Genomic DNA, 15,297 nt, shown 5'->3' on the forward strand with positions numbered 1-15,297 from the left:
AAAATCTTTTTTTCTGAACTAATGCTCAGCTCTAATCACTGGAGTAGCCAGGAAACCCTTCTTTGTTTTCTTCGCCCTTACTCTCTCCTCCACCCTTCTCTTCTTTGCCCCCCTTTTTCTTTTCCCTTTAGGGCTGTTTCCAATGGAAAAGAATCATTTCTCTAAGAAGCACAGAGACTCTAGTTAATGGTTTAGTCGTTTTGGAGATGAATAACAGCAAGGCTGCCTTGTCTTCCTGGTACAGACTTCTGTGTACATGAGGTAATATATTAGGACGTTCATTGCCAAGTTGTTTGAAATACAAAAAAGGAAAAAGAAAGAAAGAATAACAAACTAAAGATCGAATAACATAGATACAGATAAATAAACTGTGCTATAGCCTTACTACGGAATATTATGCCATTTTAAAAAAAGCCGATAGCTTGCTATGTACCAGCATGTACATAGGTATCAGAAAACACAAAGATGTATGAAATAAGCAAGTTAAAAATTGATGCATATCACATAATAGCGTTTGTGAAAAAGAAAAACAGAACATGTACTAACAAAATACTACATACGTGAAAAAGAAAAACACAACAGAACCAGAAAATGGACAGAACATGGTAAATATATGTACAGGTAAATGTATAGAAATAAGCTTTTACAGCAAATGGAGGATTCTGGTTACTGCTAGGCTATTGGTTCTCAACTGGGAGCAAACTTTTTGCCCTCAGGGGACATTTGGCAATGTCTCAAGAACACTGGTGGTGATCAAAACAGTTTGGAGGAGGGATGATGCTATTGGTATGTAGTGGATGGAGTCCAGGGTGCACAGGACAGTCACCCCCAGCAAGGAAATTATCCAGCTCAAAATGTCAGTAGTAACAAGGTTGAGAAGCCCTATATAAACAAAGAGGGCCTAAGGATTACACAGATGTCAAAGAAGTTTATCTTTAATGTTTAGACCTTTCGAATAACATGCAATTGTACATTCCTTATGTAATTATAAATTAATTGAAAATTAACTTTCAGTAGATTTCCATTGACAATGGAGGACCCTTTGTTACCTGATCCCTGCCTCTCTCTCCCAGCTCCCTCTCATGCATCTGACATTTTTGGCATACCAAAATGTTTATAGTCTTTTAAAGTTTCATGTGCTTCATAATTGCCTATTTTTCCCCACATGATGATCCTTTAGCTCAGAAAGCCTCTCTCTTCCTTCTTTGCCTAGTGACATCCTAGCCGTTCTCCAGAACCCAGCTCAAGTACTATTTTCTCTGCTCTTCCCAGGTGAAGCTGCTCGTCTCCTCTTCTCTGACATCTCTGCAGCACCTAGGCATCTGGGATTATCATTAGACCTCAGCACCCTGACATGAGGAGGCTGGCTCTGTAAAGCCCTAACCCAGCCAGTCATGAGGGACATTCTGGCTTCCTACACACCCCATCGAAACACACAAAAGGACAGGTAACACGACACACGAACTGTATCCTGTGACCCCTACAGAGAGTGAGGCACACATCTCATGTTAGCAGGGGTCACACACTCAAACATCCACTGGGGTGGTAGATACAGTGAATGTGTGAGTGGGCATGGAGGGAGCCGGAAAACTGAAAAGAACAGCCCCAGCAAGAGGGGCAAATTTGGCTACTTCCTACTGATTATTTCCATGTAGGCCCCATGTTGCCAGATTTTCCAAGATAAGTTGGAAATTTGGAATTTTACTGTACAATTTCTCAATGCTCAAAGTTTAATATCTAATTCAAAACTCCATGATTATTCTGCAAGTGAAACAATAATGCATCAAAGGATTAGATCTGTCGTAATGGCTACTGATGTTTCAACTCTGAATTATAACGATTCATAAATGAAATTACTGAACGGAATAAAAAAAGAAATGGAAATTATAGTCTAGTACAGAGGACAGGCACCAAGACACATGAGAACCTAAGATAGCTCACCTATCATGCAATCGTTAACATACAGACCTACCCGACAGAGTGGGTCAACCCTTGCCAACCTATCACACAATCGTTAACATACAGACCCACCCGACACAGTGGGTCAACCCTTGCCAACACCAAAGTGACACCTTCTCCTGTGAGGATGAGTAAGTGAAGGGGCTGGAAAGAAGAAACAGTTCTTTCTCCCTGAAACTTCTCAGAAGACAGAGGCTCCTATTCTGTGAACTGAGGTGGGTGGGAACAAGAGAATAAGAGAGAGGATATTTCTCCTACAATAGTGGTAATAAACTAGATTCCCCTTGAATACAATTCGATGATCCCATGAACTGTTTGAACACCCAACTCTCAGGTTTGTCGAATGACCAGTAGACAGATATCACAGAGGACAATTACTCCAGGCTCATGCAAGGAGTTCTCTTTGTTACCAGCTGCCTCATGAACTGCACTCCTTGCAGCAGAATCACGATGGACAATGTCCAGATGATCTTTTCATCTCGTGGCCCTCAAAACCCAGCCAAGACTGGGAGCCAAGTGAGAGCAGGCAAGGGGCCTGGCCCTCAATTTCTGATCTGCCACAACCTTGCCAAGTGTCTTTGGAGCCGACTCCATTCTCCTATGTCTCCAGTGGGATCCATGTTTTAGGATCTTGGACATTGGCCTCAGGCATTTGTCTCTGCATATCACATGGAAAGAGAGACTGGCTCCTGGTGGAGCCCATTCAGACAAGTAGGAAGGAAGGGACACATGATCAGACTTCCCCGACAAGGGGAGACTATAAGGTACAGCCCCTCCACATGCAACACACCGAAACATGCACCTGTTGCCATGGAAACCCCAAAATGCAGGGTGAGTAAATGCAGACTGAATAGATCCCATCCAAAATGCTTGCTGAAGCCACTGCATTCAGCCCCTTTCATCACCAGAGCCGGAGTCCAGCTGGAGCCAGAATTAGTGATGGGTAAAGAGCTCAAAAGGCTGCTGGTCCCCTTCCAGGGAATCTCCAATTTATGTAAAGTCTCTTGGGTTTGGAAGACTTGAGTGGCCCAGTAGTCCTGTGAGAGTTGTGGTTCCCTTCTTTCTCTCATCCGGGGCCACAAACTAGCATCTCACTCTGTGGTGGGGGAGTGGTGAGGAAGCTAATCAAAGCAGCTTTTAAAAGGCTTTCAGAGTTTGCAAAGAAAAGATGTTTTGGGTAGAGACCAGAGCACAGTTTTGCTCCCAGCCTGTTTCCCCTTCTTTCTTAAACACACACAGATTGAGTTGGACTCTACAGCAACGAGGTCGGAACAAGCAAAAACTTTTCACAAAGCTATTAACCATGATTTTCTTTCCACACAGAGCAGCAGCAGCTATGGGTCATATGTAAATCCTGAATGCCCAAAGTTCTATTCTGAAGAGTTTACATTAATTAGAGTAAATAAAAACATGCCCCATCCCTCTTTTCTACAGATGCAACCAATCAAGTTATATGAAGACTTTAATAGCTAGCCAGAGCCCACCTATAGAGCTGAACTATATTTCTAGGCTTCTAGGATAAAATAAATAAATATAGAAGTGGCAGAGGCCATTTAACAGGAAATATCTCAGGAGATTTTATGGACCACGTGGAATGATCCATCCCATGGGGACAGCTAATGTGTCAGATCAACTGGACTCAGAGAAAAGTGAGTTTGTAAAAACTTTACTTCTTCAAAACTGTGATGGTTTCCCACATCCCCTCCTTTAAATGTTGTTATTCTCCTCACACAGCTCTTACTGCTCTGGCCCATACGGATGAGGACAGACAAGAGGTAACATTATCAGAAAGTCAACAATCATTTCCTTTCCCCTGAGATGTCTTATAAATCTTAAATTTATATAACAGAGAAGAGAAAGGGAAAATTCTTTGCTTTTCCCATTTAGAGTCTTAGGGAAGATGGTATTGTTAAATGCTGGAGGTGTATTTTCTTAATGAGGCTTTCCAACTCAATTAGCTGGGAATAAAATGAGGGGAAATTCATAATAAAGCCAATGTGTAGATGTATGATTTCCCATGGGATTCTGCCTTGACAAGGGCTGTCAAGCCATTCTGGGATCATGTCGCTGGGATGCCAGGAGGCACAGGGGGGCAGGGAGCAAACCCAGCTCAGGGCACTTGTGAAATAGGCTAGGCTCGTAAGGAGTATTTTCTGCTCTCCCTCCAGGGATAACTCTCAACTCCTAAAGGTGCTCCACCACTGTCTCTGCTGCCGGGAACAAAAAGCTCAGGGGACTCACCAAACCCACCTGCACAGCTCCTCAGCTTCTCCTACCTGGCCTGAGTCTCTCTCCTGGTCCAGAGCCTGAAACGGGAGATGCCCAATAGATTCCAGTCTTCTTTTTCCTTTGCATAAACCGCTTATTCATACCTGGTTCAAAGTACTTTCACAGCCATTTTATTGAGAGACTTTCAACCTAATATTTTTGGCTAAGCTAGGCAGGGATTAGAATTCCCATCTTAAAAGTGGTGATATCAATTTTTCAATGTCCCATCAAAACTTTCAGGAAAATGTTCATCTTGTTAGGATGACATATATATTAGCCACTTCCTAGTCTGGCCTCTGCCTCCCTCTCCAGCTTCTCTTTCCTTAAATCTATCCCCTGTGATGCATTAAATTTATGCTGGAGGGCTTCCCTGGTGGCGCCGTGGTTGAGAGTCCGCCTGCCGATGCAGGGGATGTGGGTTTGTGCCCCGGTCCGGGAAGATCCCATCCGCGGCTGGGCCCGTGAGCCATGGCCGCTGAGCCTGCGCGTCCGGAGCCTGTGCTCCACAACGGGAGAGGCCACAACAGTGAGACGCCCGCGTACCGCAAAAAAAAAAAAAAAAAAAAAAAAAAAAAGTTATGCTGAACTACTTGTACTTCCTTGACCTATGGTACGGTTTCACTCCATACCTTGACTCTTGCTTTTCCTGACCTGGAAATGCCTGGAATGACTCAGCCACACCCTCTGGTCGGTAAAGGCATCCTGTCAACTTCTAGGCATGCTTCAAGATTCAGACCAGGCTTCCTGCAGGGAAGCTTTCCCTGACGCTTTTTCCTCTCCCAGGCTGATCAAAAGTCTCTGGTATTTACCTGCATCATACCAACCACTTTGTAGAGTGTTTGCCTATTCCCATGTCAACTTTTCCCCACCTGACTATGAGTTTCTAAAAATCCAGGAATATCTTGTTGCAAATGATAGTAAACACGAATCAACGTGACCTTACTTTTTTCAAAATAGGAGAGGGAACGTATTGGCTCAGTTAACTCAGCGTAGTACTTAGGGCACAGCTGGACTCTGCAGCTCAAGTGATATCCCCGGAATGCTACCTCCCCTAGTATTCAAGCTCTACTTCCTTTCCTTCTTTTCTATACGGACTTTATTCTCAAGAAACATTTCCCTCCACACAGCAGCTCCTAGAATAGAATAAGCAAGTGTGAAAAGGGCACAAATAAGTTTGGAGGGAAAGCCAAGGGCTAGATCAAGCAGAGGGTCGTAGTCATGTTAAGGACTTTGGGTTTTATAAATGAATTAGAAAGCCTCGGGGGGTTTAAACACGAGAAATAGATATACACTAAGACAGTCACTTTTGTTTCCACTGGAGAAAATGAATGGGAGAGGCAGAGCGTGGGACAGGGTCAGCAGCTATGAGGCTGTATAAAAACGTAGGGATGGGCTTCCCTGGTGGCGCAGTGGTTGAGAATCTGCCTGCCAATGCAGGGGAAACGGGTTCGAGCCCTGGTCTCGGAAGATCCCACATGCCGCGGAGCAACTAGCCCCGTGAGCCACAATTACTGAGCTTGTGCGTCTGGAGCCTGTGCTCCGCAACAAGAGAGGCCGCGATAGTGAGAGGCCCGCGCACCGCGATGAGGAGTGGCCCCCACTTGCCGCAACTAGAGGAAGCCCTCGCACAGAAATGAAGACCCAACACAGCCATAAATAAATAAATAAAATTAAAACAAGAAAACATAGGGAGCACGAGTCTGGTGGCTCGAACTAAGATGCTGGCAATAAAGATGGAGAAGAGCGGACAGAGGCAGGATATACTTTGGAAATGAAAATTGGAAGATTTGATCATGGATCGGATGGAGAAAGTGGTTATGGAAAGGGAGAAAGCAAGGATGACTTCTTCACTTAGGACTTGAGCAATTGGTGATACCAGTGTCTGGATAAAGAGACACTGGTGGGAAGAGAACAGCAAAGAGAGGAGGGGCAAGTCTGGAGGGCAGAGTCGACAGTTCTATTTGGATATGTTCATTGTTCATGGGACATTTAGGTGGACTTCAGTTTGGTTTGTGCAGAGATTGTCTGCCCATACCTGCCCCAGACCTGGGTCTAAAATATGGTATCTAGTAGCTGACCAGGGAAGAAAAAATGTAGAAAAATTTAGGGAATACAGACACTGTGATTGACAAATAGAGATCACCGTTTAAGTCCTGAAATTATCACTGGAGAAATTTGCACTTACGACAACCAGATAACCAGATCTGGGTTCTATTACCAGCTCTGTTACACGCTGGCTGTGTGATCTTGGTCAATGCACCATCCCTCTCTGAACCGGAGCTTCCTCAACGATAAGTGGGGATAGTTCTACATCCCTCAATTCCAGAACTTTTTTGAAGATCTGCATGTTAAAAGGTATCGCATACAGTACGATTTCACGCAGATGTGGAATATGAAAAACAAACAACAGATGAAATGAACAAACCAAACCACACAAAAACAAACATGTAGTTACAGAAAACAGAGTAGTGGTTACCAGAGGGGAAGGGGCAGGGCGAGGGCGAAATGAGTAAAGGGGATCAACTGTATGGTGATGGATGGAAACTAAATTTTAGGTGGTGAGCAACCTGCAGTGTATACAGAAGTCAAAATAGTAATGTTGTACACATGAAACTTACATAATGTTATAAACCAATGTCACCCCAATTTAAAAAAAAAACTCATGGTAACAAATATTTGTTTGACTTAGGTTATATCTACAATGAACTATATTAAAATTTTTTTGACTAAAAAAAGGTATTGCAAACTGTAGAACAATAAATATCTATAAATCAGAATTATGATCATTTTAATATATACACAGACATCAAAACCAAAGGAATTTTTATTTGAAAGTGAGCCATGTAAGAAAAATTGGGTACATTCTTTTTTCAGGCCCTAAACCTTTGAAACAATACCAAGAACAATCTCAGGCTTCTGGAGTCAATGAAACACTTTGCTTACTTTGTGTTTTAAACTCTCCCATCACCCCCAGTTAGTTACTCACAGCTTGTCCCCTGTGGCTGATGTTAAAATGTATTTCACCCCCTGTATGTCCCAGTTTCTCAGGCTAAATCCATTCCATTTGGCTGAAGGAAGAGGCCAGGAAATATCCAACATGACTTCCCTCTCCCTGGCTGCCAGAGAGCTGTGAGATGAACTCCAGGATTTTGCCAACAAAGGACTGTGGCTGAAACAACCACCTGTGAACTGAACTTTGCAGGTTTTATTTATTCCTTTTTGAACAGAAAAGCCTGGGAATGCCCAGGAAGGGGATGAGATCATCTGTCTGGTCTGTGAGCAGCATGCTCCTCAGGCCTTCTCATTCCACATTACATCATGCTGGAAAGAGAAAGCGTCTGGATACTCCTTACACAATCTGCAGGGGTGTGAAGCCAAGGAGATGCTGCTTGCTATGTCGTGATTCCCCAGCTCTGCTCACACAGGAGCATGCACTCCCGTTAACTCTGCCAACAGTTACAGAATGCCCACCATGTGCCTGAGATGTTCAATGTAAAGATAATCTTGCACATTCATTAACTTGTTCATTTACTTAATAAGTGTTTATTTTGAGTGTTTACTACATGACAGGTACTATTATAGGTGCTGGGGATAGAGAGGTGAACAAGACACATAAAAATCCCTGCCTTCATGTGGCAGACATTTTACTGCAAGAGATGGCCAATTAACAAATCAACACCTAACTATATAATACATGGTCAGAGAAGTGCTCCGAAGTAAAAATGAAGCAGGATGAGAAAATAGAGCGTACAGGATGGCTATTTTGGATAAGATAATCAAGGTAAGTCCCTCTAACAAGGTGACGTTTGTGCAGAGGCCAGAATGAATTGAAGCATGTACCAACAAATGTCTCTGGAGGAAAGCAAGAGATCTCCAAGCAGAGAGAACAGCAAGGGCAAAGGTTCTGAGACTACAGAGTGTTTTAGTTAGAGAGGCTACTGGTTTTCACATCCATTATCTTGGAGCATCTCTATAATCCCATAGCCCCATGCTAACCCCAGGAGAGATTCTCTCCATCATCATACAGTCATACAGGTGATAAAACTGTATATCCAAGATGGTGTCATACACCTTCTCTGTAAACAAGTCTATATATATATATATCTTATATAGTGCAGATTCAGCCCTCACTCAGTTCTGCTTTTATTTAATTCTCACATGTGCTTTCTGTTAGACATTCTTTCTATAGAAGGAAAATTAAAGTAAGAGTTTTGTGATTGAGATTAATAGCAAAGAAAAGCAAGAGGGAAGAATTCTCCCACTTCCTCTCTGGTTTGCATATGAATATTGAAGGTCTTGCTACTTTTGAAGAAAAAGCTCTAGACAGTCTATCTAGACTATCTGGCACCAGCCAGTTGAGAGTTATTCCATTCCATTCCACTCCATCCTGGTGCCCAGGATGACAGAAAACCACCATTCTTTCTGTGGACGGAAGGGACAGGCTGGCTGTTGCTATGGGCACTTGCATTCAGTGCAAAGAGTTGCTCCAAACCAGCTTGTGTCAACCTTTTGTCTTAGCCCTTCATAATCATGAACAGATATTATTACTCAAACTGTCACTAAAACCACTTTCAAAAGGTTCTTTTACAGATAACCACTGGGGAAGCCTTCAAACTCATCCATTTTGCTAATAATTAGGACCCAGTTTCATGAAGCTTAGTGTGTGGAGGCTCTGATTGGGTCTATTTTTTTTAAAAAAAAGGAAGAAATGGTAACAGAAAGGAAAGGAGAGTTAAGAATGAAGGAAATGGGGAAATAAATTAACATTAATTATGTACCAGGCACACTTAGTACTCATCATAACCATATAAGGTAGATATCTTTATTCCTGTATAACGACAATGTGAAGTTTATGAAGATTCCAGAAAGAGCTAAAGATCAAATAGCTGGTGAACGCCTCAGTTGAGATTCAAACCCAGGTTTAGCTTCTCTCTACTAATCTATCTGCTAAGGCCTTCATTTTCTCTCTGAAAAGTCAGAGATAGTCAAAAAGTCCATGATTTCTGGTGTCTACAGCTCTATTAAAATTGTTGATCATTAAAAGCCCAAGAGACTGAAATTTTTGCCTGGTACACCGAAATTCTAGCAGTTCCATCTTTAAACAGAGGGTAATATCCCTTTAAAATAAGTATTCCAGAAAGTTCTGGCCCCCCAGCTCCTGGCTCCCATTTGAGGATATTCAGCGGGGCTCCTATAATAGACATACATAGCACTGGGTAATCCTCAAGGCTCCTTGCCGGGCGACCACTGATGCACTTAGAGGTTTGGATGACACTGTCACAGGAAGTACTGGAAGCAACTAGCATTGTGATGCTTAGAATGATGGCTTCTTTACAGAGGAAGTAGAACTATTCCCACTAAAATTATTTCACAAGTTACTTTGATTCATCACGTAACTTATCAGGTGGTGATTATTTGTTTACATGGCTGACTTTCCATTGGGAATGCTGGCCGACCCTGGAGAACGGGTACCACGCCTTAGTCATCTCTGTGTCCCCGTAGCATGCCACAGTGTTGGCACTCCATCAGATTTTAGTAAACTGGTGCCAGTTATCTGCTGCTGCAAAACAAACCACTCCAAAACGTGTGGCTTAAAGCCAAAACCATTTCTTCAGCTCACAATTCTGCGGGTCAGCAATTTAGGCAGGTAGAGCTGGGGGCTCTTCTGGTTGCTGCCCGGCTCCCTCATGAGAATGAGGTTAGCTGTGTACAGCCAGGCGGCTCAGTTTCTGAGTGTGGCTGCCCACACGTGTCCCTCCCCCTCCTGCACTCTGGCCCAATTCTGTTCCCACGGCATGACAGGCATGGCAAGAGCAAGCGAGAGAAACAGAAGCACGCCGAAACAACACTTCTTACAGCCTAGACTCAGACTGGCACATTATAACATCTGTCCCATTCTGTTAGGGGAATCAAGATACAAGGGCAGCCAGATTCAAAGCCTGGGGAAATGGACTACCCTTCGATGAACGGGCGGCACCATCACATGGCAATGGATGTGGGATGAGCAGAGAATCAGGGCCATTTTGCCAACTGACCACAAAATATTTGTCATGAATGAAATGCACAGCATATCAAATTATCATATGAGATCTGTTTTCTCACCAAAATTAATGGCCCCCTCATAAATAGTTTACTTTCTAACCCAGAAGAAGGAGATAGAGGTCTCCAATCGCAAATGTGAGATAGCCTATATTCCACACGCGGCAAAGACCAGGACACAAGACACGAAAGGTTTGATGTTCCAGATTAGAAGACTGAAGTTCATGGTTTTTGTTTTGGTTTGGTTTTTCCCTTGGGAGAACAAGAGTCTCCTGACCTAATTGTCTGCATGGATTTAAGTTAATGGTGCCAATTCTCTGTTTTACCCTGAGAGGCAGTGTTGGATGATTTGGTGAAAGAACATGCTTTGAAGTCAGGCAGACTTGAGTTTCAAATTCTGCCTCCTGCATGCTCTAGTCACATGGCCTGGTAAACTCACTCTTCCGGGTTGGTTTCTTTATAAGATGGGGATGAATAATAACCACTATGCATGTCTATTATGATTATTAAATGAGATGGTATATGCACAGCACTTAATACGGTGCCAGACACAACATAGGTCACAAATAAATATTATTCTCCTTCAAATCTTTCTTCCCTGAGCCTCTCTGCACTGCTGGAGGGTACCTTCCCATAAATCCAGGATAGGAAGAAGCTTCTTGAAACAGCGTTCTGGGAATACTCAAATCCAATAGTAAACATTGGGCATCATTTTCACTGAAAATTAGAGTAAGTTAAGTAACTTAACTGAACAGCAATTTAAACAAGTATTTCATATTAAAAAACATATGTGTGAATTCATATCTGGCCAGTATTTAATTAATAAAACATGTGGCTTCAAAGAAATTTCCAATGGGCAGGAGTCCACTTTAGGCTATACTATAGGTATGTCCCTATAGTTGAGCAGATTTTGGAGGTAAAAGTGTTTTGGGTTTTTTTGTTTTGTTTTTTTGTGGCCTCTCCCGCTGCAAAGCACAGGCTCTGGACACGCAGGCTCAGCGGCCATGGCTCACGGGCCCAGCCACTCCGCGGCATGTGGGATCTTCCCGGACCGGGGCACGAACCCGTGTCCCCTGCATCGGCAGGCGGACTCTCAACCACTGCGCCACCAGGGAAGCCCGGAGGTAAAAGTTTAAGAATCAAATGTAGGGTAATACCCACCCAGAGCCCATCTTGCCATTAGGGATTCTTAGAGATATTGATTTCTCTACTTCCATGCCTACAACTGAAAAAAATTCCCTTTGCTTTTTCTTCCATTCCCGGTCCTTCATTCCTGAAAAGAAAACTGGCTGACATAAATTTCCCCTTTGCTCTAGTTCATGTTCCATCTTCCAGCTGAACCTCCCCCCACCTCTCCACTCACACCCAATACTTACTTTTCCCCCTTTTCCCACATTCCAGAAGATTCCAGTGTGATTTGTTCAGCCTTCAGATAAGCTTTGACTACCTGAACACTGCTTATAAAAGAGCCTGGTGGGAGGGGAATCAGCCACCGTCTGTGATGAGTTTTCCTGCCTAGCTCCAGCTTTCCGACAGAGCGATATATTTCTTGCGGGTCACCTTCGTGTGTCATTAACATTCAGTCCAAACTGCCAGACATCAGTGCAGATGCATCTCAGTAACTACGATCGCCACTGACATAGCATGCATCAAGTCCTGTCCTTTCGACACAATGAGGTCACCAGAGACTAAAAGAACTGGATGAGTTATGTAGTTTTAAATGCATTCACATAGACACCTGTCCAGCGCAAAGAGGTTCTGAAATCAGACAATTGGGCAGCAGGGGGTTGGTTCCAAGCTCTGAGTCAGGAAGCGGAGCTGAACTAACTGATTCACAGTCAAGCCCCCATGCACCACTGACTGTGTGGCTTTGAGAAGTGAGTTCATTTCTCTTTGCCTCAGTTTCCTCACTTGTGCAATGCAGATGATAATGCAACTTACTTTACAAGATTGTCGTGGGAATTGAATGAGTTAACTGGGTGTTGGCATACACAAACGTTTGATTTCTGAGGTTGACATATACACACTACTATTTATACATAAAACAGATAACTAATAAGAACCTGCTGTATAGCACAGGGAACTCTACTCAATACTCTGTAATGACCTATATGGGAAAAGAATCTAAAAAAGAGTGGATATATGTATATGTATAACTGATTCACTTTGCTGTATAGCATAAACTAACACAACATTGTAAATCAACTGTACTGCAATAAAAATTAATTTTAAAAATATCTGCAGTTCCAATTAATTTATTGCTGTGTGACCTTGGGCAGGTTAACAAACCTTTTGCATCTCAGTTTACAAATAGAGATAACAACATTTGCCTCAAAAGATTATTGTAAGAATCCAAGGTATGGTACATGATTAGCAATACACTCAGAGTCTAGTAGCCGATATTTTTAGTGACAGCGAGAATCATCATCATGTGAAGTCAACAAGCAGGATAATGATTGCCTGAGGCAAATGAGGAGTTACTTTAAATATCAAATCACACTTGAAAATTAAGTCTTAGGAATATATTATGTAGAGAGACAAACATGAGAAGTGAGGGCATTGGAATTGACCAACTGGATTTGAGTTACTGAATCCACCACTTAGCAGGAGCAAGACATGTTATTTGACTTCTCTTTCTTTCTTTTTCCTCATCAAAAAGACTGGAAAAATACCACCTACCTCGCAAGACTATCGTAGGATTAAATGGGATCCTACGTAAAGCACTTGGCACGTTGTTAGAGCTCAATAAATGGTGTCTATTCTAAATCAAAGGTCTCAGACAGAAAAAATGACCTGTAATTTTTATTAATATGAAGTGAATTGAAAAAAAAAAAACATGATTTATCCTTGTGAACTTGGCTTGGGCTAAGTTAATGAAGACGGAAGAGAGAAGAGAAATGGGGGTTAGAAGGACTAAGTATACAGAGCAGGGAGGGAGTTTCGCTGAGGTTAGCTATAAGGAATTTGTGGTTTGGTTCAAAAGACTTTGGCTTTATGAGGTTTGAAGGCCCTTTCAAAAGGAAAACCAGATGTATCAATGGAAAATTTATGCAAACAGTGGGATCTTCAGCAAACGCTGCTTTGAGTCTAATTCTGTTATACTGGGTAGGCACTGCAGTGGAGAGGGATCCTGGGGTATTTTTAAAAACTCATTTGATCCTGTCTTGCAGACCTTTGATGATGTCCTCAAACGGGGCAGGTCATGAGACCAGTACTTTGTAAGCAAAAAGTCCCAGAACCACGAACAGAATGATTACACCACTATAGCCAGAAAGCTGTAGGGTTTCCCATGTCAGACTCCTGCTTTAAATTGTTGAAGAAAGCCAGGCTTTTTTTCCCCAGGAGTCCTGCATGTTCAGGCCCAAGGCTCTCCCAGCACAGTCAACAGGGATGAGTTGCTTCTCAAAGCACCCCTGTCACTCGCCCCTAAGTCCCACAGGTAAAGGGGAATCATGAGATAATTAATAGTACTTAAGTTAAATTTCTTCAGCACCTAAACTGCAAAGACAATAAATTTTCTACTGAGTGTTTGAGAATTAACTGGCAGGCCTCATGAAAAGGCTTGGAATCCTTGAAAATATACAAGGAAAAATCATCTCAAGATAATGAGACAAATGTATAATGTGGGTGCTTACTATAAGGTGTGGTGAGTAAACTGGAGAGGCCAGGACCCTGGAAGGGAGGGGGCATAAGGACATTAGCAGAAAAAGTGAGATACAAAGTGAGTGCAGGTAGCTTGGGGATGATGAGGACTGGGTGAGCCAACACTGGGCGTATGCTGGGCTCTTCCCTTTATGGGTCCCTAGACATACTTGCTGGGACAGGAGTTGATTTTTAAAGGGGCTGCATGGAGGGAGGTAGCCAGAGAAGTGCAGGCAGGGACCAAAGTTAAACTCTTATAGCTTTAAGTCCATCCTGCCACCACCTTCTAGGGATACTCATCAAGGCTGCTGAGACTGTTTCTCTCACGTTACTGGAAGGAAGTTTAGGAAAGGGGCAAAAGTAAACAAAACGCCAGACAGGAGGCAACACAGTATGGTGATTAAGAAGACTGACTCCGAAATTAGACAGCCTGAGATACTGACCACAGCGGAGTTTTGAATTTATATTTTTTTGCTTCTAAAGTACATGCTCTTAACTAATTAACTCTGTAAACATCCATAGATAAAATGTACTAACTCTGCTAACCTGAATAATATGTATAGAGACTTCCTCTTCCGTATCCTGGCTCTATAAATGATCAGAATGAGAAATCTGATATATCCATTCGAGGTCAGAAGTACAGCGAGCAGTGTTTCAAGTCCATGAAGGATGCGGTCTAAACCAGGTTCCATTATGGTCCATTCTGTGTATCCAAACAGGTTTACCCAACGTTGAGTAGGACTCATTTGCTGAAGCAAATGTGTATCACCTCTGACTCAACAGTGGGGAAATAAAGGTAAGAGCAGTTTCCTTAAATGGGCAAAGCCTAAGTAATTGGGGGCGGGGAGGGGAGAGCATCTCCCTATCCCACTGATGCCCACTGCCTTAGCCCCGAATCTTCGGTCATGTCCCTGTATCTTTGTCCATCTACTACAAGGATATTGAAGTGATCTCTAAATTTCAGACCTATTTGTGTCATAGATTGGTAAAATTTCTAAATATCCATTCTCCAGTTCTAGAAAGACAAAACCTGGTTTTTATGTGGGCCCAATGGTTGTCCATGTAAAGATTACATTTTTCGATCTTCTTTGTAGCTAGATATGAACCTGTGGCTAATTTCTGATGGATGAATAAAGTCGAAGTGTGTTGTGCAAGCCTCTGAGAGTCTTCTTTAAGGGACTGTTGAAGACTTCCTGCTATGGTCTGAATGTTTGTGCCCACCCAAAAGTCATATGTTGAAATCTTAATGCCCAATTTTATGATATTAGGAGGTGACTAGAGAGTGGAGCCCTCATGGATGAGATTAGTCTTCTTATAAAAGAGACTCCACAGAGCTCCCTAGCCCTTCCACCATGTGAGGGCAGAGCGAGAGGCCGGCAGTCTGCAACC

This window comes from Mesoplodon densirostris, chromosome 6, assembly GCF_025265405.1.
Source record: "Mesoplodon densirostris isolate mMesDen1 chromosome 6, mMesDen1 primary haplotype, whole genome shotgun sequence".
In the NCBI taxonomy this organism is placed as follows: Eukaryota; Metazoa; Chordata; class Mammalia; order Artiodactyla; family Ziphiidae; genus Mesoplodon; species Mesoplodon densirostris.